Source organism: Camelus bactrianus, chromosome 11 (assembly GCF_048773025.1).
Source record: "Camelus bactrianus isolate YW-2024 breed Bactrian camel chromosome 11, ASM4877302v1, whole genome shotgun sequence".
NCBI lineage: Eukaryota > Metazoa > Chordata > Mammalia > Artiodactyla > Camelidae > Camelus > Camelus bactrianus.
The window spans coordinates 81,598,222-81,621,324 of record NC_133549.1 but is presented as its reverse complement, the minus strand read 5'-3'; positions in this window follow the sequence as shown (position 1 = coordinate 81,621,324).

The window sequence follows — 23,103 nt, the reverse complement described above, 5'->3', positions numbered from 1 at the left end:
GAATGTAATTTAGTTCAGTGATTGGAGCATATATATTATGCTGCTGGGCTGTCACTAATGCCATTGCCACTGCCAGTATAATCTCAAGCCAGCAATTTCCTTCTCCCAGCCTGATAACTCCTACTCATCCCATGGATCTGATCTCCAATATTATCTCTTCCAGGAATCCTTTCCTGCCTCTTCCCAACTTGGTTTAGGTGTCTGCCCTCCCAACCTTCATGTTCCCTTCCCTCTCTCTTGCAGTAGTTGTCTTCTGGATTTGGAAACTGCTAGTGTTCTTGCCTGTGTTCAACACAGACCAAGAACCCTCAGATGACAAGGACAATGTCTGTCCTTTTGAATGTGATGTTCCCTCGCTCCAAGTGGGCACAGCACAGGGCAAGTAGATACATTCTCTTTCTCTAAAATTGAATTTTTCAAGGGTGTAGGTAAGACTATTCCAGATTAAAGGAGGCTAAGCCCAACATTTGAACCTGGTCTGGATCCTGGACCAGAAAAGGAACATTTGTGAGACAACTAGTGAAATCTGCATCAGGTCTATAGATCAGGCTATTGCCATATCATGTTAATTTCCTGATTTTGATCACTGTACTTGTGTTACATTAGACACTAACATCTGGGAAATCTGGGCAAAAGGTACACAGGTATTCTTTGCACAACTTTTGCACACTTTTTGGTAAGTATAAAATTGTATTAAAATATAAGTTTATAAATGTAAGCAAAGAAAAAATATATATATACAGATTAATAAGAAAGAATGAGATCCAATCTCAGGATTCCCCTGGAACTTGATTTTCTTAGTAAACTCGACATCAATTTCCCTTTCCTTTTGCTTTTCTCTTTCTTATAAATAAATAATCTGCATGTAATGACTTGGGGAAGGGATCCTTATTCCTGAGTGTGTGAAAAGGCCATAGGTACTTACCATGTGGTAGTGTGAGTGTCAGCCCCCAAAGCCCTGCTCAGTACCATCAAACTAGTCTACCAGTTTACTGATGAATTTCTAATCAGAATAGGCAGTAAGTGCCAAGTCAGGCCCATTTAGCCCAAGCACCCTTTGACTTGATGGAGGCAGGGCAAGTGATTCCACTGGACTTGGGTAAATGCCAGAGCTCCTGCAGAGCAAGCCTACCTTTAAACCTTCTGAGAAGGACAGCGCCTGAGATGTTCATGGGTGTAGGTTTCATAAACAGGGAAGAATATCAGGAAGGAGAAATCTCCACACAGCATGACCACAGCCCAGCCTCCGACCCAGCGCTCCAACCCCTGCCTTTCATCCTCAGGCCAACCCAACGTGGGTCACCCTCGCCTTTGTCTTCACGGCATAGATGGGACTGTCAGTCGGGATTGGAGACTTCCCTTCAGATGTTAGGAGTGCAGAAGGAGCTGCAGGTGGAACTCGAGGCCTGATTCATTAGCTTGAGACTTCAAGCTGAACAAACATCCCCTGCAGGCCGTGGTCAGGCCCTCCATGAGCACAGCGTGGCTCTTCTGCTCTCCTTCCATGCCTCAGAACTGTAGGAGAGATGCCATAGCCTCTTACTCCTACAACTGTAGAATCACATGCTCGGAGGCAAGAGACCAGCGTGTACCCACCCAAGCCCCTGGAGAAAGGGAACAGCCTTGATTTGGGCATCCAAGGTGACATGGTGACCGCTTTCCCACATGGCTGCCCCCAGGGTTGCTAAAATAGAATGAAATGAAATCTGTCCCCTGCAACTTCTACCTACAGATCAAAGTTCTACCCTATGGTGACCACACAGAACCGGTTTGTTTTGTTTACCACCTTATAGTTCTTTAAACATCTGGAGACAATAATCTTTTTTCTCCCAAGTCTTCTCTTTTTTCCAGGTTAGACAGCCCTTTTGGATTGCACAGTTTTTTCATCCATCTCTCTACAGTGTGGTTTTCAGATTTCTCAAGATGTTAATCACTGTCTCCTATATTTACTTTCAAAGTTCTTCCTATAATGCAATGGACAGTTAAACTACAAAGTTCTGGACGAAATAGCCAGCACAGAAGACAGTAGAATCATGTCCTCCTCTGATCCACACTCCATTTCTCCATCAATGCAATCCAAGATTGTCTTTTTACAATGTGTGGTGATGCTGGCTCCCACTGAAAATATAAGACACTCAAACTCCAAAACATTCACTCTCTGATGTTTGCACAATTAACTTCTGAATGAAAAATATTTTTTGTTAATCACTGCTGTTACTGAGTCCAAATTCATTCTGCTCACCACACAACAGGCCAGTAAATCAGGAGACCAGGTGCTGGGGCAAGTAATAATGACTTTATTCAGGAATCGGGCAGAATGAAAAGATAGCAGACTCATGTTCTAGAGAACCACCTTCCCCAAGTCATAATTTAGGTTCCTTTTGTACTAAAAATGGGAGGGGGTGTGGCTGGTTGTTGCAAACTTCTTGGTGTCGGAATCCTTTGTTCCTGCAGCTGTCCACATGGGTCAGGTCATGGTGTCCCTGTAAATCTCCAACAAAAAAAAGTGTTATTTTCTATTCTGCAACTTTTTATCTTTATATGAATGGTAAAATGTTTTACCCTTAATGGTCAGAGCTTTGAGAACAGGCTCTCCTGTATATTTCAGACTCTAGGCACCATTCTTTACAAAAGGTGCAGAACCAGCATGACTAAGCTCAGGAAACACAACACAGGTAAAGGAACAGATCTAATATGGAGTCAGATTTGTTTCTCCCTATTACACTGCCACTTTGGTCATTGCAGTTAACAATGACTGTTTAAGTCCTACTCCTGGGCCTCCCAAGGGCATTGGAAGGCTCTCTTAAAGAAAAAAGTCATGGTGGGTCCAGGCATGTTGCTTGAGATGGAAGAACATACAAGAAGACAAAGCATCAGTGCAGCCCAGTTTACTGGATAAAGCCTCACTTCTTCCTAGTGAAACGGAGCAGAGAAGACTCAAAAGCATTAGAATGTAGAGATAAGGTGACAAGAAGCCAGTCTGTTCCAGAGAAGATGTGAAGGGATGTGAGGGACTCTGGAAGCAAAGGACACTCCTGGACGCATGGGTATTTGGAAGCCAAATGGGAGCCAGCAGGCCTGTGGCCCTTGGGAGTCAGGAGGGGTGGCCTGGGTGACACAGACCTTCTTCCTCACCTCCGTCTACAGTGTTTAAGACAAAGGCTTCAATCTGGCTTAGCCACTTTCAGAAAAAGAAGAGTAAGGAGATTGAATGTACACCTCACAAAGGATCTGATTTATTGCCCCTGAAAGAAATGCCGAAACTTTTTCATCTGGACACTATCCAGACACCCAGAGGAGCATCTATTCATTTCAATGAAAGACAATAACATCTCCCCCTGCTCTGGACCCACAAGTCACAGTCTGCAGGAAGAAACTCTGCTTAGGAAAGCAGCACCAAGAAAACACTTCCTGCAAAGATAAAGAATGCATTAAATCAATCACTCACAAACACATCTCAACTGGGGACAGTTCTGCAGCAGTGAACTGTCAAAAAGGAAGGCAGTGTGTTGGATTTTCTTTCATCATATAAAGGAAGTCAATAAAGTGGAGTGCTAGGATTTTACTAGCAAACGCATCAGCATCAAGGAACACAGGGTAACCTTGACCTCATGAAGGATTCCCCAGATTTCAGTGTCTGTGCGGATGAGTGGGGTCAGCTGTGGACAAGTGGTTCCATAGTTAAACCAGCCATGGATTAGATTGTGGCCAGTCTAAGGTTTATTGTAGACAAATTCTGAGTGATAATAACAACTGGGAGGTTTTATGAATGCCTTGTGGTCCCAGGAGGTATGTGTAGGATCTCAGTATCCACAGTCCTAATCTTGTGTTGGTCCAAAGGCATGGTATTTGACAAACATTTTACCCCATTTCTGGTTTGAAGTCGTGGCAACTTTCTGTTTCATTAAAGTTGCTCATTTTCTCTCCTTTCCTTTTTAGATTTTGTTGTTATTTTCAGTAGTACTGAAAGTATCTTCAAAATGTTGCAGTAAAGTGTGTTACAGCTCAATTGTGACAGCAACCTGGATCCTGATGAGAGACCAAGCAGCAATCAGAGGGTTGGAGAACTCAGGTTTATTACACTGGTGGGCCCAGAAGAGTTAACGCTCCAAGCTCTGGACCCCATCTAGAGATTTACATAGGCTTTTATAGGCTGCCAGTCTAGACTTTACAACATCATATGCAGATAAGGTGTAACAAAGTTGACTAATTAGGAATGAGCTTTGTAGAAATGGACCAGTCAGGAGTGAGATCCATGCAAATGAGGTGCTACAAACGGACCAATCAGGAATTAGCTCAGGGAACCAATAGACTCTTAAGGGTAAGTTTCTCTTTCCTAGAAGCAAGCTGTTATACAGAAGCAAAAAGTGAGATAATGCCACCAGGCCAGGGAACTGGATGGTGCTGGCAGGAAAGTAGTGTCCCTGCCTGGGGGGTCCTGCTGGTCTTTTCATGGCGCTTCCCACCTCAAAATCATAAATCTCAGTGTCCTGAGATTAATTATTATTTACACAGCAGGAAAATTAACAGTATACTTAGAATAAGCAAATGTATACTAATTAAAAATAAGCAGCCTTAATAAAAGGTGCAACTTTCAAATCAAACCATTCTGAAAGAAAAGAAAAGTACCAGCCAAAATTTAAGAAATATGGCAAAATTTGAAAAGAGAGTGAAACAACAATAATAGCTGATGAAGGATTTACTCTATGCCAAGGACTATTCTAAACACTTTATAAATATTAAATCACTTGAATTTTCAGTTCTGTGAGTTATGAATTTTAAAGAAGACAAATCTTTGACTCAGAAAGAGTAAGTGACTTTCTCATGGTGGCTCTTCTACTAGCTTTAAGAGATGGACTATGAATCCAAAATCTACATCATTTACTGCTATACTCTATTACTTTCCCCTTGATATGGTCTATTAAATACAAATCATAAAATTAGATTGCACAAATAAGACCAAATGTATCACTGGTTACAATGACTATTACAGGGTTAAATTTCCCTTTTGAAAGACAAAGACTCTCAAATTATGTGAAATCAAATATATTGTTTGCTTAATGCAAAAACTCTCTCACGTACACATAATATATATGTACATACACAAGATTAAAATTGAGGTAGACAAGGGTATCAAAGTTGTTACTGAGGCCTGTTGACCTCCTAGTTTCTCACGTTTCCAAAGAGGTAAGGAAGTTGTTCCAGTTCCTGGCTGGTTTCCCTTTCCACTATTTCTTTTTGTAGGTCTCTATCCAAGACGAAATAATCTGACTAGTGGAACACGGAGACAGTGACTTCTAATGGATCCGAGGGACCATAGTCAAGTACTCCACATTAAAAATTAAGCAAAGAGAGTATATTCTACTTTCTCTTGCTGTTTCTAGAACAAGTCTGTGTTTTATCATTGTGGGGCTTCTCACATTTCTACTCCTGGGAGACCATGCTGACACTCTTTTGTTCCTAGCTATCCAGTCTTTGGCTGACTTGGTAATTTGGTCCTCCCTGTCTGCAGGACCAAGTTTCCTCAATTCAAGGAAGAAGGAAAAGCCAATACTTTTTCCCCTTAAGTACAAAACTAGTTCTCCATAATAAAGCCATTGCTGTTCTTGGCACTCCCCTGGCTGTGTTTTCCGTTGATTAGGAACCCAGAGAGAAGGTACAAGTATTTACATCCCTTTAATTGTTAAAGATAAGGTAGAACTTTGAAAAACTTATTTAGGAAATTGGGAGAACAAAAATACAAAAGGCCAAGGACTTAATAACGTTAACAATCTTGGTTGCATAGCTAAAGATATAAAATGTAGATAAATGTAAGGAGATACCGTTTCAACCAAAAACAATTCTTTTTAATGCATGGAAATTGTATACTTTGTAGTTTGCTCCCAATAAAATCTTAATTTGAAATAATAAAGATTAAAGCAAGTCAATACATAGAATAAATCCAGGAACTAAGAATAAAAGAATAGCCATGAGGTTTTGCTGCACTTGGGAGACATCAGATAAGAGCTGCTAGTTACTGTGTGCTGGGGAACCTTTGAAGTACTTTACCGATTGTGGTATCTGCCACCAAGATGGCCCCCACTGATGCTCAGGCTGTGGGACAGCATGTGGCTTCTGGGCTATACTGTAAAAGGCATGGCAGATTCCCCCTGTTCTCTTGGGTTGCTCACTATGGGGAAAATAAATGCTTTTCTAGGAGGACACTCAGGCAGCCCACAGAGAGGCCCCTAAACAGCCTTCCAGCCAGGTGAATGAGCCACTGTGGAAGAGGATCCCTCAGGGAAGCCTTTGGAATGTTGCAGCCCAGGCTAACTTGACTGCAATCACATGGCCAAATTTCTGACCAACAGAAACCATGAAAAATCATAAACTATTATTGATATTTTAAGCCACTAAATTTGGGGTGATTTGTTATACAATTGATATCTAACACACATTAATAACTAACTAAATCCTTGCAAAAAAAATAAAGAGGAAGCATGCTATTATCTTAGTCTAATAAATGAGGAAATAGAGGCAAACATCCAGCCTACATTTGGCAGAGCCATATGGTTTTGAGTCCACATGGGTTGTGTCTTGCTGCACTACCCAACACTGTAGCCAAAATTAATTATAGTTTATTTTTTTCAGTTCTGTTAGTTACATTTCAAGTGGTCAGTGTGGCAAGTGGCTACCATGTTGGAAAGAATGAATGCAAAACATTTCCGTCATAGCAGAAAGCTTGATGGAACAGTGATGGTATAGAGCATATGCTATTAATCATTAGATATCTGCCAGCTAAAACTAAATTGGAGGTCCTTGCTTGAGTTCACCAAGCGGTTTACCACCTTGCTGGAGAGTAAGTGATTGGAAGATACAGACGAAGGGCTCTGGGCTTTCAAAGATTCACTCCCTACTCTGGACTCACACCTCATGGAGACCCTCCACCTCTTTCCCATCCTTCCTGAGTTCCCCTGGCATTTTTGTTTATGTAGTTGACACTGTAATTATCTAAATTTACAGGTAAGAAAACAGAGGGAAACAGATCAAATAAATTGATGAAAAGTCACAGAGTTAGCTAAGTGGTGTACCAGAATGTGATTCTCCTACAAGATTTGGTTTTAGTTTTTAAAACAGGTTTACTGAAGTATAATTGACCTACAATACTGCTCATATTTAAAGTAAAATTTTGATAAATTTGCCATATGTATACATATCTAAAATCATCACTATCATCAAGATAATGAGTATATCTGTCACCTCCCAAAAGTTTACTTGTAATCCTCTTTAACCCTCTGAAATCCTTCAATACCCATGTCTCCAGGCAATCACTAGTTTGCTTTCTGTCATTATAGATTGGTTTGAATTTTCTGGAATATTGAATAAGTGAAATCATACAATATGCACTCTTTTTTTTTCCCCTGGCTTATTTCACTCAGGATAATTATTTTAGGATCCATATTGTTCTATGCACTAATCATTAATTCTTTTTTATTGTTGAATAGTATTCTATTGCATGGATATATGCCAATTTGTTTATCTACTCATCTGTTGGTGGACTTTTTGGTCATTTTCCATATTTGGCTATTACTAATAAAGTGCTATGAATATTCATGTACAGTTATTTATATTGACACAGACTTTAACCTCTCTTGGGTAAATAGCTAGGAGTGGAACAGCTGCGTTATAACATAAGTGGGTGTTTAACACTTATCCCCTGGCATTCTTCTTGTCAATCAACATGTTAAAGCTCAATGTGCTCAGGCACCACTCTTTGCCTGGGGTTCTCTTCTTTCAGACTTATCACTGCTTGGCTTCCTGTCTGTTGTCGCTACCCCCTACATGGAGCTGTTACTCAGACCAGGCCCAGTACTGGGCTATAGGGACCCCAAGGAACATAAGGTGCAGCTGCTCCCTTCATGGTCCTCACATTCCATCGGGAGGCTCACTGCATGGCTCACTGCAAGGACCGCACCCTGTAATGGAAGAGTCTCCAGGACCCACAGAAAGGCAGAGACTGGAACATGTATCTTCCTGAAAGTGTTTGGAAGGACACATGGAATGATGGCTTTTCAACTGGTCTAGGCAGGCAAAGAGACCCTGGCAAACACTGAAGAAAGGAGGGGCATTTCAGAGACAGGCAGTGTGTCTTCAGGGAGCACAGTTTGCTCAAGGAACAGTGAAGTCTGAGGAAGCCACCATGATAAGGCAGAAAAAGAGATTAATGCCAGGCTACGCAGGCCCTCAGACGCTAAAAAATGTGGGCTTCGTATAGGAACTAGGACATGTTGTCTTTGCGTTCTTGTTCACATTTGAAGGGTTGCATTCCACGTCTAAAGCTACCTAGTAGTCAATGCCTATCAGATGGTGATGGAGGTGGCCAATGACATTTTGGATGTGATTCTTCCACCTCCCCACTGACTCTCAGCTGGGCTCAGTTGGGTGGTAGGTAAATAGCCTGTAAGAATATGGCAGAGATGATGGCCAAGATGTAGAGGGACTCTAATTAACCCGTGGAAGGGGTATTGGTCAATTCACTGAAAATCAATTTGCCAAAAGCCAATTCACAATGCATGTCAGAAGAGCATCTCAAACAGGGTCAAGCAGGTTGTTGCAGCCGCTTTGCCAACAGAAGTAGAGACAGGGGCAGAAGCCTAGGTCAAGGTGGTGCCAGGCATGGAGTCAGGACATTGATCCAAAAGGGGAGCATGACAGTAAACTGCGTTTAAGGAAAAGCCCACCCAATCATACCTAAAATGGTAAATGCAAATGCAGAGGGAACAAAACCATAAGCAAAAGTTTCAATAAATCTGGGAACAAGTCTTTCTGTTATTTGGAATTTGGTCACTTGATTCTCAATGAACAAGCCACAGGCAAAATGTTTTTAAATGAATCATTCTGCTTCCTACAAGAATACCCTAAGAGAGATCTATACCCTTGACTTCTGGAGCACTGAATTTGGTCACCTACCCAAGTATAAGTAAGAAACTTGAAGAAAACTGGTCTTACCCAACTCTCCACAGTTCCTCTCTTCCCTCACCTCACAGCTCAGCTCCTCTGTACAGAAGGCTGATGTCATTCCCGTGGTATGTGTCAATCCTTTTTCCTGTCCTTTTCCATCTTCAGTAAACCGTCCTTTCTTCAGGTTTCTTTCTCTCCCATTCCCTTGTTCTCATCCTTGCTCTCCTGCTCACTCTTGCTCTTCCTTCCTATAAACAATGATATAAATTACCACTTAGCTTGAGCTGCTTAGTGTATTCTTGGTCTTTATGGAGACAGCGTGCTCTGTAATGGAACGACTTTATGGAAAAGTGCAATGCCTGTAATTAGAAGCACTTTGATGGAGAACCCAAGCTCTATAACTCAGGAGATCACAAGCATTTCTGCTCTGGCGAAGTTCAGTTTAATGCAAAAGAAACATGTGTTTCCTGCCCCTTATTCTAAGTCGATTGAGCCATTTGTCTAATTTAAACACTCTATAAATTACATACATCCCCCAAAGATAGGGATGAGGTCGACATACTTGATATATGCTTTTTCATAGGGCTTGAATCCATCACTGTCTTCCACAAGGCACCTTAGCTTTATCCTGAGTGGATGGAGGCCCCATAACTCTCTGATCCACTCCATTTTCTCTGACACCCCCTAGGATCCTTGTTCAGACAATTTGACCAAAGAATTATGGCTGGCTTTCAGAAGGCATGGGTTGAAGGCTAACCTGGTACTGCATTCCTCACTATCTTACATTTTATTAGCACAACCATCAAATTCTCTCCCATTTCTCTTTTCCCTCTGTCCATTATTATAAGCAACTTGATAAGAGAAAAATCAAGAAAGGTAGATTGGTTATGGATGCTTGTGGCATGCAGTTATGCATCATTTTTGGCTAATTTAGGACAACTGAATGTTAGGGAAAAAAAACTCTTGTTCTAGTCATTCAGTTTCTCTGGTATCTGAGCCTTCAAGAAGAGCTAAGACTTCTCTCGAATTCAGTGTCTCCAACTGCAGGTTCCCTTGACTTCTCAAATCTTGTTAGAAAAATCGTGATCTAGTTATCAGTTAGATTCCCTTTCATTATAAATCAATAAGAATTCATTTCATTTTAGTTTTTGTTTTCAAAAGCTGATCTTTGTTCTTATGCCCATTCATTGCATATTAAAAGAATATACACACTGGAAGGGAAATAAAAGCTCAGTGAATTCAAACCTCTTATTTTATAAATAGACTGAAAACAGGCAAGGATGGCAACTGAGGTTTAAATAGAACTAAAATTCTTGAATATTTATTCCTTTTTTAGGTATTGGAAAATACAACAAAATCACAAATAAGACAAGCCTATAATCACTGCTACTAAGTGGCACTGCACAGTGGTTTCAGCTACTGCAATAAGTCAAGAAAAATAAAGCTGTAATTTTTAAAATAAGAGAGAAAACTTTCTATCTGCAGATTGAAAGGGTTACATACCTAGAATGCCAAGAGAAATAACTAAATATTAAATCCATGATAGAATTCAGTGAAGTGAGTGATTAATAATAAGAACATCATACAGAAATCAAGATCTTTTTAATAAAAAAATAGAAAAAATTATTTTTAAAAAAGTCACAAGCCCACAAGATTCCTAAAAATTACTAGTAAGAAATGTGTTTGGCACATATGAATAAAATAATCATATATCACTGAAAGATAAAAAGACTGGGTCAGTGAAAGACAAATCATGTTTGTTCCTAGATAAGAAATCTGCACAGTGTAAAATCATCAGTTCTACCAAATCAGTTAGTAAATTCAATATACTCAAATCAAGATTCCCACAGGATGTTTTATGAAACTTAACAAACTAATTCTAAAGTTCCTCTAGAATAGAAAACATATAAGTATAAACAATAAAGTTTGAGAAAGAACACTTCTGAAGAAGGCTTACTGTTCCAGGTTTCAAAATGTATTTTGAAACAATATTGATGAAATTATCCAATGGAGCATAAAAATGCTAGAAATGGATGTATATAGTTATTACAAAAAATAGTATTTTAAAACAGGGGGAAAAGAATGCATTATGATAAATAAATAAACAAAAAACAAACTTCTATACAGCCAACAATTAATTTGAAGAAAAAAATTAAATGAATTCCCTCTTTGTTAATATATGCAAATGTGAACTCTAGTTTCAACAAAAGGATAAACATAAAACTTTTGATAGGATTAAAATGTATATATCAGAGACTATTTTTATAAATTTTGATGGGCAAATCTTTCTTAACAAGGCACATAGACAAGGCATCACACACAAAAAAAGAATGGAAGATTTTGTTACATAAAATTTAAAATTTCTGTATGACAAAAGAAATCATAAATAAAGATTCCATAAATAAAAAGCAAGTGATAGGCAGGGGAAGTATTTGGCACATTATTAACAATGTCTAATAATGATTTCCAGAATATATATGGAACTCCTATAAAAGAAAAAAGACAAACATAAACATATGAAAGATAAAGTTACTTGAGTAAATTTTAATACAAATAATGATGTGGAGGGAGAAACCAAGAGAAAAATTAGATTACCACTGAGCCAAAGAAAAGTCCACTGATCTGAAAATGCATCTTTAGCACTGTCTTCCCATTCAACAGTATGATCAGCCTCTCCATTTTATTCAGGTCTTACTGTGTTCTTCAGTGCATGTAATTGCTACTTTTATAGAGGTGGGTTATATTTTTTTGGTTAAAATTGTTTTGTTTTTTTTTTAAATCCCTTTCAAAGTTTTCTCACTTCCAGGTCACTCCCCTGATCCTGAGTCTTCCATTGCCCTTTTAATAATACATTTTGTTAAATAATAAAGGGACCAATTTCTTTCTCACTGTTGTTTACATAAGATAAAGCCAACTACTTCACAAAGTTCTTTAATAGTAGTTAGCACTGGCAATATTTATAAGAAAATAATATGTTTTAATCTGTTTTATACCATTATTTGGCATTCAAATAATGCATTGTCTTAAAGAAAAAAATAAGCTTTTTAATCTTTGAATTCTATCACATATTGGTTATCACTTAATAACTTTTTATTTATCTCTCCTTACCAGTGTATGAGAAATGAATATGTTCTTTTCATGAACGTGTGTTTAAATATGCTAAATTAATGCTTCTTTTGGTGATCTATTCCAGATTATTTAATTGTGTATGAAAAACTGACATATAGCATTAAAATGTTCTGAGAAAAATGAAATAATGTAATTAATAATGAGTAATGCATAAAGAAATTTCTACGCATCAAAAATACTTGTGAAATAAAATTTAAAGTAGTAAAAATTTTAAAAATAATAATAATACATTCTATTATTGCATCACATTAAATAAGGAATAAGTAAGAACTCTAGTAAAGGTTCAAGCAACATTCTCTGAAAATGTTGTAAAAACCATGTAAAAGAGAGTATTGAAATTGGTCTTTAAAGAGCAGGACAATTTTTGACGCATCACATATAAGCAAATGTGGAGATGGGAGACAAAGAAGATGAAAATGATTGATCCATGAAGAGACCAGCTTGGGTCCTGGTACAGAAGATGCTGACAGGTGCTCAATGGAGCACAGAGGTGCCTTCACTCCAGGTAAGGGGACGTTCAAGGACAGGCCAGAGCCAAGAGTGCTTTAAGCACACACCACCTCTCTCCTACTATTCAGTTCCCTTCATCCTAAGCCCAGAGCCCTTGAATTTTTCTATTTTTCACACCTTCCTCCTTACCCATCTCAAGACATCTCAGAAAGTCTGATTCTGAGACAACTGATGTCTCAGAACATCAATTCTACTTAAACACTTCTGCTTTGTCTGTCTTCAGGTTGCACTGGCTTTACCTAGAAAGCTGTTTACTCTCCTGGACTTGGACATCTCTTGTCACTGCACATGGGTAACTAAATTCTGTTTCTTCCACTTTACTCTGATATGGCTGTGGACTCCACCAGCTAATTCTCCATCTTTCCTGTGGTTTTCCTGGCTGTCCCATCTAGTGCTACTTTAGGTATCTTGTCCAGGCCTTTCCAGGTGTGAGGATAGATGATGCCTTTACAGATGCATGTTAATGCTGCTGTTTTCCAGAAACAGATGGCTGGACCTTCAAGTCCAGTTACATCAATTCTATTCATACCTATCATTAGCTCCATGAAGCCAAAGTCCCTTAGAACCCAGCATTAAATGTGACTGGTGGCTGCTTTCTGTGCTTCTTTTCCTTTACCTCAGAGAAAAGTTCTCTTAACAAATTGAGGACTTGAAGAAGGCTAACACATCAGCCCACCAATCCATGTCTGCAGACCCTTAACAGAATAACTCCAATGTTTAACCAGTAGCAAAGCAGTCTTTATGTGGCTAAAGAGACCACCATAAGGAAAGCAACCTTTAAATAAAGAAGCTCATCTTGAACTCACCACACCCCTCTGATTCCCAGGAGGTAGACTGTGACTAGCATATGAGAATAGCAGTACTGGAATTGGGGCGATCCAGGGGTCCCTCGATGGAAGGTGCAGCATTTTGGAGAAATGAGTGGACACCCCATTTGGCTTCTATTTTTATTTCTCATGTGTCTGCCTGGAAAACAGAGTTTGGAAAGTTAAAATTAGCTTTCTTAAATTCCCTAGCAGATGAGCTTTTAGAACACTTCAATTTAGAATAGAATTAAGTAAATTCTGTAAATGGATTAAATATACCAATTGAGAGACTGAGATTGGCAGAGTACATTAAAAATCCATGAATCAAATATATGTTGTCAACAAGAAATTTGCTTTAAATATAACAATATAGAGAGATTAAAAGTAAAAGAATAGGAAAAGATTCACATGCAAACATTAATCAAAGAAAGTAAGGGTAGAGGGAGGGTATGGCTCAGTGGTAGAGTGTGCACTGAGTACACACAAGGTCCTGGGTTCAATCCCCAGTACCTCCACCTAAATAAGCTAATTACCCCCCCAAAAAAAACTATAAAAAAAGAAAGCATGAGTAACTATATTAATAGAAGATAAAGTAGATTTCAGAGCAAAAACAATTACCAGAGACAAAGATATTATTTAATGAAAAAGAGCTGATCTACTAAGAAGACAAAGTAATGCTGTGGATATGCACCAAACAACAGAGCTGCAAAATATGTCAACTGAAAAGTGATAAAAAGAAGAATCAGCAATTAAAATTGGAAACTTCAAAATTCCTTTCAAATTAATAAAATAGCAAGATAAAAAACGGGCAAGGACACCATCAACCAAGAGGAACTAACTGACATTTGTAGAACACTTCACTCAACATCAGAATACACATTCTTTTCAAGCATCCACAGAGCGTATGCCAAGGTAGATACTATCTTAGGCTTCAAAACTAGCCCTCAGCAAATTTAAAAGAATGGAAATCACAGAGTGTGTATTCTCTGACCACAACAAAAATCAAACTAGAAATCAAAAGCAGAAGGTTACGAAGAAAATCTCCAAACACTTGGAAACTAAACAACACACATCTAAAGAATTGTATGAGTCAAAGAGCACATCTCAATGGAAATCAAAAATACACTGAACTAAATGAAAACAAACATATAACATCAAAATTTGTGTAACCCAGTTAAAAGCAGTGCTGAGAGGGAAACACAGCACTAAATGCATACATTAGAAAAGAGAAAAACCCTCAGTAGTTTTAGCTCCCCCACCCCTCCAAAGAACCTAGAAAAAGAAAAACAAAATAAACCTAAACCAAGTTTCTGGAAATAATAAAGATAAGGCCAGAAATCAGTGAAATTGTAAACAGAAAATCAATGGGGAAATCAATGAAACATACAGTTTTGGAAAGATCGATGAAACTGACAAACCTCTAGCAAGATGGACAAATTAGAAAAAGACAAGACACAAATTTCCAATATCATAAGTGTAACAGGGAATATTACCATAGACACTTCAGATATTGAAAGGATAATGGGGGAAAATGATGAACACTCAACACACATAAATTTAAAAACTTAGATTAAATGGACCGATTCCCTGAAAAGGACAAATTATCACAGCTTAGCCAAAATAAATAAATAGCTATTAAGGAAATTTAACTTGTAATTTAAAAATCCCCAAAAAGAAATCATCTGGCCCACATGGTGTCATTAGAGAATTCAGCCAAATGCTTAAAGAAGAAGTAGAACTAATTCTATACATCCTTTCCAGAAAATAGAAGAGGAAAGAACACTTCATCAAAGTTAAAAATTTTTGTTAAAAGAATAATAAGACAAGCTACTGAGTGTGAGAAAATATTCACAAACTGCATATCCAACAAAAGACTAATATCTAGAATTTAAAAGATCAAAAAGATACATGCACCTCAATGTTTATAGCAGCACTATTTACAATAGCCAAGACATGGAAACAACCTAAATGTCCATCAACAGATGATTGGATAAAGAAGATGTGGTATATTTACACAATGGAATACTACTCAGCCATAAGAAAGAATAAAATAATTCTATTTGCAGCAACATGGATGGACCTGGAAATTTCATACTAAGTGAAGTAAGCCAAAAAGACAAAGAAAAATACTGTAGGATATCACTTACATGTGGCATCTTTAAAAATGACACAAACAAACTTATTTACAAAACAGAAACAGACTTACAGACATAGAAAACAAAATTGTGGTTACCGGAGGGTAAAAGGGCAGGGTGGAGGGATAAATTGGGAGTTTGGAATTTGAACATACTTCTATATATAAAATAGATAAACAGCAAGGTCCTACTGTATAGCACAGAGGACTATATTCAATAACTTGTAATAGCTTATAATGAAAAAAATATGAAAAGGAGTATATCTATATAAGTATAACTGAATCACTATGCTATTCAGCTAACACAACATTGTAAACCGACTATACTTCAATAAAAAAAAATAAAATGATAATATGTAAAGAAGCCTCAAAACTCAACAGTAAAATAATACTAATAATAATTGAATTAGGAAATGCACAAGAAACACAAAAAGGCATTTTAAAAAAGAGGATATACAGAATAAATAAGCACATGAAATAATATGAAATATCATTAGCCTTTAGGGAAATGCAAGTTGAAACTGCAATGAGGTATCACTATACATCCATCAGAATAGCTAAAATAAAAAGTAGTAACACCACCAAATGCTAGCATGGATGCAGAGAAACTGGCTCACTCAGACAATGCTGGTAGGAATATAAAATAGTACAACCACTCTGGAGAAACAACTTTGTCACTCTTAAAAAACTAAACAGACAACCACCGTATGACCCAGTAATTATGGAGTTGAATTAATCAATTAAGGGCTGAAACCTAGAGCAATGAGGACTTACGTTCACATAAAAACTTGTTCACAAATATTTATAGTAGCCTTATTTATAACAGTTAAAAACTGGAAACAACCCAGGTGTCCTTCAGCCTTTCATTCACTTTTTTTTCACTTCACTTTAAACTCTTTCTCACATAAATTGCCTGTCTTCTCATCACTTATTTCTTCTTCTGGAATTTTATCTTGTGCCTTGGCCTGGGAGATATTGTCTATCTTTCTATTCATATTTTTAGGTAGGTTAGTTATGTTTCTCAACCTTGGAGAAGTGGCTTTCTGTGGGAGACGTCCTATGCGTCCTGGCAGTACACTCCTCTTTTGTCACCCAAGGGCCAGGGTCCAGCTGGTCCTAGTGTAGAGTCTGGCCTGTGTTGGTGGATTCCTTCCACAGGCTTTGGGATTGTTGTTTTCTTGTTTCTAGTACCGGCCCCCTGGTGGATGAGGCTGGACTAGAGGCTTATGCAGGTTTCCTGGCAGGAGGAGCCAGTGCCTGCCCACTGCTAGGTGGAGCTTGATCCTGGACCTCTGGTGGGTAGAGACCTTTGTGGCTTAGGAAGTCTGCTGATGAGTGTGGCTGTGTTCCCACCCTGTATGTTGTTTGGCCTGAGGCTTCCCTACAGGCTGTTGGATGGGGCTAGGTCTTGGTGCTAATGATCCACTCAAGATGTCAGCCTCCAGGGGAGCTCATATAGATGAACACTCCTAGAACATCCACCACCAGCTTTTATGCCCCCTGGGTGAGCCACAATCATCCACTACCTCCCCAGGAGACCTTCTAAAACCAGAAAGCAGGTCTGGCCTAGGTTTCTATGAAATCACTGCCTCTGCTCTTGTACCTGGCACACACAAGATTCTGTGTGCACTTCCCAAGAGAGTGAAGTCTCTGTTTCCCCCAGTCCTGTGGGCTCCTGGATTTAAGTCCCACTGGCCTTCAAAACCAGATGTCCTGGGGTCTCCTCCTCCTCCCAATGCCAGAACCCCAGGCTGGGGAGCCTGACGTGGGGCTCAGAACTCTTGCTCCTGTGGGAGGGCTTCTGCAACTTAATTATTCTTCAGCTTGTGGGTCGCCCACCCTGGAGGGTTAGGGCCCAATTGTATCACGAGCACACCCCTCCTACTGTCCTGCTGTGGTTCCCTCTTTATGTTTCCAGTTGAAGATCTTTTTTGCTAGGTTCTAGTCTTTGTTTCAATGGTTGTTAAGCAGTCAGTTGTGGTTTTGTTCTGGGCATGACTATTAAAGAGCAACATGAGACATCCTTGTGGTGATGGAAATGCTGTGCCTTGTCAGTATCCTAGGTGTGATATTGTATGACAGCTTTGTGGTATGGATGTACCACAATTTGTTTATCCACTGAAGAAAACTGAGTAATGTGTACACTGTACATTATTTCTTAACAACTTCATGTGAATCTACAATCATCTCAAAGTAAAGATTTAATTAAATTAAAAAAAAGAAAAATATTAGCTGTCGGCAAATGCAAACAGAGCAAAATGAATGAATAAATAAATTAAAACACTGCGAATTCTTTCCACTCCAAATTGTCTTTCATGAACTCCTCAGAGTCTATCCTGAGCAGAGACTCCCAGCTCTAACCAAATAATGTACTCCTTATCCTGAAGATGGAATCAGGCATCATTAACATCATCCATCTCAATAAACTGCACATTTCATCCAATGCACCTTCTCCTTTGCCAAGGTTCAGTCAATTTGAAATCTCATAAATTCTTTGCCAACTTAAGGCTTGAAGCAAGGAGGCTTTAGACATAATTATTTCACTATTGATCACGAAAATAATCCAATTCAACTCCACACAAACTTAATTGGAAGCAAGATTGATTGGAGACATTTGTTGAAAAACTCGACTGCAAATATTATCATCAAATGAAAGTTGGGAAGGAATGGCCTCTCAACAGCTCAATTTCCAAACCTAAATTCAGTAAAAGCCCCTCTGCTTTCACTTATGTCTAAATACCTTGATTCAGGTTTTAGACAAACCGTATGTGTACCCATGTGCACAGCAAACCGGAAAGGGAGGCCCCTCCACCACCCTCTGCTATGACAAAATTTACTACTGTGAGTCAGGAGTGACCTTCAGAAACAGCTACCCTGTGGGCTAATTATGCTTAGAAAGAGGAGTAAAACATTAACTAGGCTGAGGGTCACTGTTGCTCTTGGCAGACAGACATTCCACAGCACTATTTGATGAATCAGTAGACTTTATTACGTCTACTTAGGGTACATTTTGTATCCATATATCCTGTCAATCTCAGACAAAACCAAAACAAAATCAGAAATCCCCCTAGGGTTAGCCAGCTGGTGAAACCAATGCCTAAAACTCCAAACTGATAGTATAACCTCTATGTTCTGTAGATATAAAGCCTTGATCCCCAACCAAGTACTCTTCCATCCAGTTGAGTTACCTTGAAAGTTATTTCCCCAGGAAATACCTTTAATCCACCCAGTGGCCCTCTAATGGCCTGCTTCCGTTCTGGAGGTGAGACGGCTCTCCATTTGGAAATGAATCCATCACACTTTATAATTTCCATAACTGAAAATTAGACCAGGCTGAGGCCACTGTGTCCTGAGTCAATGAGAACTAGGCCTAGCAGGTACTAGACTGACATCCCTTCCAGGCGGTGGGTGATGCCCTAAGTCTTAGCATCACGTGCTCCATCACTCCGTTTGGTACCCCAGCCAACCACTGCTTTCCCCCAGTCACTATTGAATATGTCCAATCTCTAAGACTGGGTTTCTGCTTTGTCTCTAATTTTGTATTCTAGTTCCCATTTGGCTGTGGCCCAATTTTTTCTGGCTGTCCAGGCCTCCTTTGAAAAGAGGGTTGAAACCTGATTCCTTTACCTCCCTGCTACTAACAACTCAAGATGTTATCACTCACCTAACTTTGAACTTTGTCAATTATCAAAGATTCAAGCTCATGTTTCCAGAATGCCATGAAACAGAAATTCTTGATTTTTCTGCACTCGCATAACTAGATACTCCTCAAAATGAGCTTGATCTTGATTTGGACTCATCTTGGACAACCGGGGTGTTTGATTCAATTTAATTCAATAACAAGGTATTGAGTTCTCAGCTGTGTATGGCACTTGTCCAGCTGTTGGAATTAGAAAAATTAATATGACACAGCTCCTGCCCTTGTTACTAATTGGGAAAACACACACATAAACACAGAATTTTAATCTAATATGGTAAATAATTTGGTAAGATATGAATTTATGGCTCATTGAGAATAGTGCATGGATCCTCCCAGAGGAAGAGAAGGTGAGTGCAGGGGAGAAGGGACATAGCCAGGGCAGAAAAGGGAGAGAGATTTCCCAACCCAGACACATCAGGCAGTATTATGTCAGCAACAGGCTTGCACTAAACCACTTGGAACATCCCTGGAAGCTGGAGGACCTCACAGGAAACTGACAGTGTGGCAGCCTTAGGGAGCCCAGGGTCTCAGTCTCAGCAAAGAACCCCACATTGAAGCCTGGCTTGGAAGCCCAGGACTGTCTGCCCACAGGGAGGCAGATAAGAGCCCATGTGGACTTGGACAAGGAGTGAATCAAAGGCAGTCAGTTCCCGTGGTAAACAAGAGTCTTCCCAGATGCTCTATTGGAAGTAAGACTCCCACAGGCCTTCACAGAATTTTGGGGTGGATGTAACAACCCTCAGTTGTAGAGATGATGGGTTTTTCTGCCAGTTCTAGCAAACATGGGGCTCAAAAATGACTGTAATTGATTTTATAAAGATAAGGGACTGCGACTATTGTTTGTGTGTGTGTGTGTGTGTGTAAGAGAAACATGCTCTACAGTGATGAGCACAGAATCCAGAAGAAACACAGAAGAGGGCACATGACAGATGTGGAATCCAGTGAAGTCTTCATGGAGAAGCTGATGGGTAAATTGAGACTTGAAGATTGGGTTGGGGGCTATCGGGTAACGAGGGGGCACAAAGGAGAGCCAAGTAAAGTGAACCACGAGGAGGGTGGGGACTGGAGTTAAAGCTCAGCAAAGGGGCACCAGCAGATTTGCCTCTGGGCCCAGGCCTATGCCCTCTTAGTCTTGGCCTGCTGCTGTTCTCTGGTTTCTGTCTGCAAATAGCCCCTGCTGCCTTGCACATGTTTGTGGGGCCCACTCTGGCCCTCTGTCTCCTCTTCAGGAACTGTCCCTGAACCACAGCCAAAAAATGTGTTTCTTTTACTTTCTCATTAAGTCAGCATTAGTAACCTTTCATCCCAGCTAGGGTAATAGAACATTCAAACTGAAGGTGGCTTGGCAATAATTTAGTCCAAACGTGTCCTTGTGCAGATGGGGAGATTGAAGGCCAGAGAAGGGAAATGACCTACCACTTGCCACACATCTAGATGAGGGTGGAGCTGAATTCTGCATCCAGGTCCCTAAATGGCTCATCCTGGTCTCACAGGTTAGCAGCTGCTTTGAGTAACTTGTTCATCTTGTTCTATGTGGGTGGGTCCCCAGGTGCCCCTCAGTGTTGTGTGGTATATTTGCTGCACTACACCACCCAAAGGGCCACAGCACCAGATATGGACTTTCAGGTGTCCGTGCCATGTTGGGAGGTCACAATGTCACAGAGAAATGGCTGAAAATGGCACCAGAGCTCTCCCATCTCAGGGGATGAAAGTGCCCAGTGTCGGGAAGAGAATGGTGTATTCTTCAGCAACAGAAACTAGCTTGGCAGGGAGAGGAATCAGAGATGACCCTGCTGTTCCCTTCTTGTTCTAACGATCACCTCCCACTCCCACTTTGCCGTCCTCAGCCCTCCAATTCTCCGCTGCTGCCATCTAGGGGCCATGAGATGGGAAAGGCATGTGAAGGATATAAACCAAGGATGGGAAACGTGGCTCTTGTCACCAAAGAAGCAGTGTGGGCTGAGTGAGACATTTTATATCCCCCTTCTGGGCATGGCTGGCAGCCATCAAGCCCTGGACACCAGACCCCACCCCCAGGAGGCAGCCATCACAATTGTACAATGGTGGACTGCAGACGCAACTTTAGAAATACACTTTTCCTAAGAAAGGGAACTTGAGAGGCTCAGACTCTTGGAAAGTAGTGAAGACCTTCTTGATGGAGAAGCTGATGAAATGGACAGGAGAGACATGTGAGCAACATGGAGGTGGACAGTCCCGGAGCCCAAGCCAGGCAGATGCTCAGCCAAGGGTGACTGCTGGCTGAGCTGGAGAAGCCAGCTGGAGGACAACTGGGGCAAGGTCCTTGCATTGGAGCTAAAGCCACTCTGGGAAGTCTTCAAAGAAAAGTAAGAAGTGGGCTAACCAGCACACTGCCAACTGGAGCTGTTTCAGAAACAGACCTTTCAGATACTCCTCAACTCAGATCTTTATGCACAGAACTAGTTTTGTGCTAAAATTACCCAAACAGTGATGCTAGGTTATGGTGCCATCTCTAGATGGTTACAATCTCTTGTTCCATCTAATTCATCAATTTAAATGGGAGAGGGAGTCAAGTTTAGGAAGCAGAACTGGCAGAGTAGGTCTGTCACACACCGAGTCACACTCATGGCCTCTTTAGAGGTGGAAGGGGCTTGGAAAGTGTGGTGGTGTTGAAGCATGTCCACAATCCACAAATTCTTTGACACTCCTCTTGTCAAAAAGTAAGTCTATTCTCCCTTCTCTTCAATGTGGGTCAGTCTTAGGGACTTACTCCTAACAAGTAGAATACACCAGAAGTAGCCTGAAAGACTAAATCAGAAAAGGAGATGCTGCATCTTCCACCTGACACTCTCCCTCTCTCCCTCTCTAAGGATGCTGGCACCTGGTACCCAGCCACCATCTTGTTGGGAAGCCAGGCATCCACATGGAAAAGCCACAGGTGGGTGGGAGGGAGAGAGCCCTCCGATAGCCGCAGGGCTGGGCTGTGCAGCTGCCCCAGATGGTGCTAAGCATAGCAGATATGAGCTGAGCTTACTGAGTCAGGGCCAAACTGCAGACTGATGAGCACATTCAGTGTTGTTGATTTAAGCTACTAAACTTGAAGGTGCTTTATTACACATCAATAGAGAACCAGACCAGGGAGCTTCTTGTTCAGACTTCTCAGTTTTATATTTGGAAACTGAAGCCCCGGGACAATGTTTGGTCAAGGCTGCTCTGAGATGAGATCAAGTGGGTGCTCAGAGTCCAGCTTTCTGCCTCCTCAGCCAGTGCAGTGTCCTCTGCCCCCACAGGGGCATGTGGTCTGTGTTTGCTGGCTGAGCACTTCCAGGAGAAGTGGGAGGTGGTGGGGGGGAGCATCGCAGGCCCATCAAGCAGCCTCCCTGAGCAACCTGCGCCTTCTCATACAAATGTGAGACGGTGGGCTGGGCGGCTCTCCACCACCCGGGCTCCTGGGGACAGGACCCCCTTGTTAAGGACTCTGAACACCCAGCAGGAGCTGGGGAAACAGACATAACGCATTTGACCAGGTCTCTGCATGCTGGAAGTCAACCTCACACAGAGGCGGGTGGGGTGATGCTGTCCTGGAATGGCTGCCCGTGTCGGGGAAGCCAAGGGTCCGGGGCTCTGCATCAGAGCTCAGAGCCCTCAGTTAATAGGAGAGAAATAGCAGCACAGCCTCACTCACATCCTCTCTCCCCGGGCTTTAAAGAAGCATGCAGTTCCTCACAAAAACCAAGCCAACTTATAGAAAGCTTGTCACCAAAAGAAAACAGTGTTGTGTTCCTTGGTGGATGCAGAGGGAGATCCCTGGTTGCAAGGGATGGGGTAGAACTGTTAGCAGATAGACAGTCCCCCCACTCTAAATTGGAAAGCCCAATAAATGCGTGGGTTCTTGCCTGGTGGCT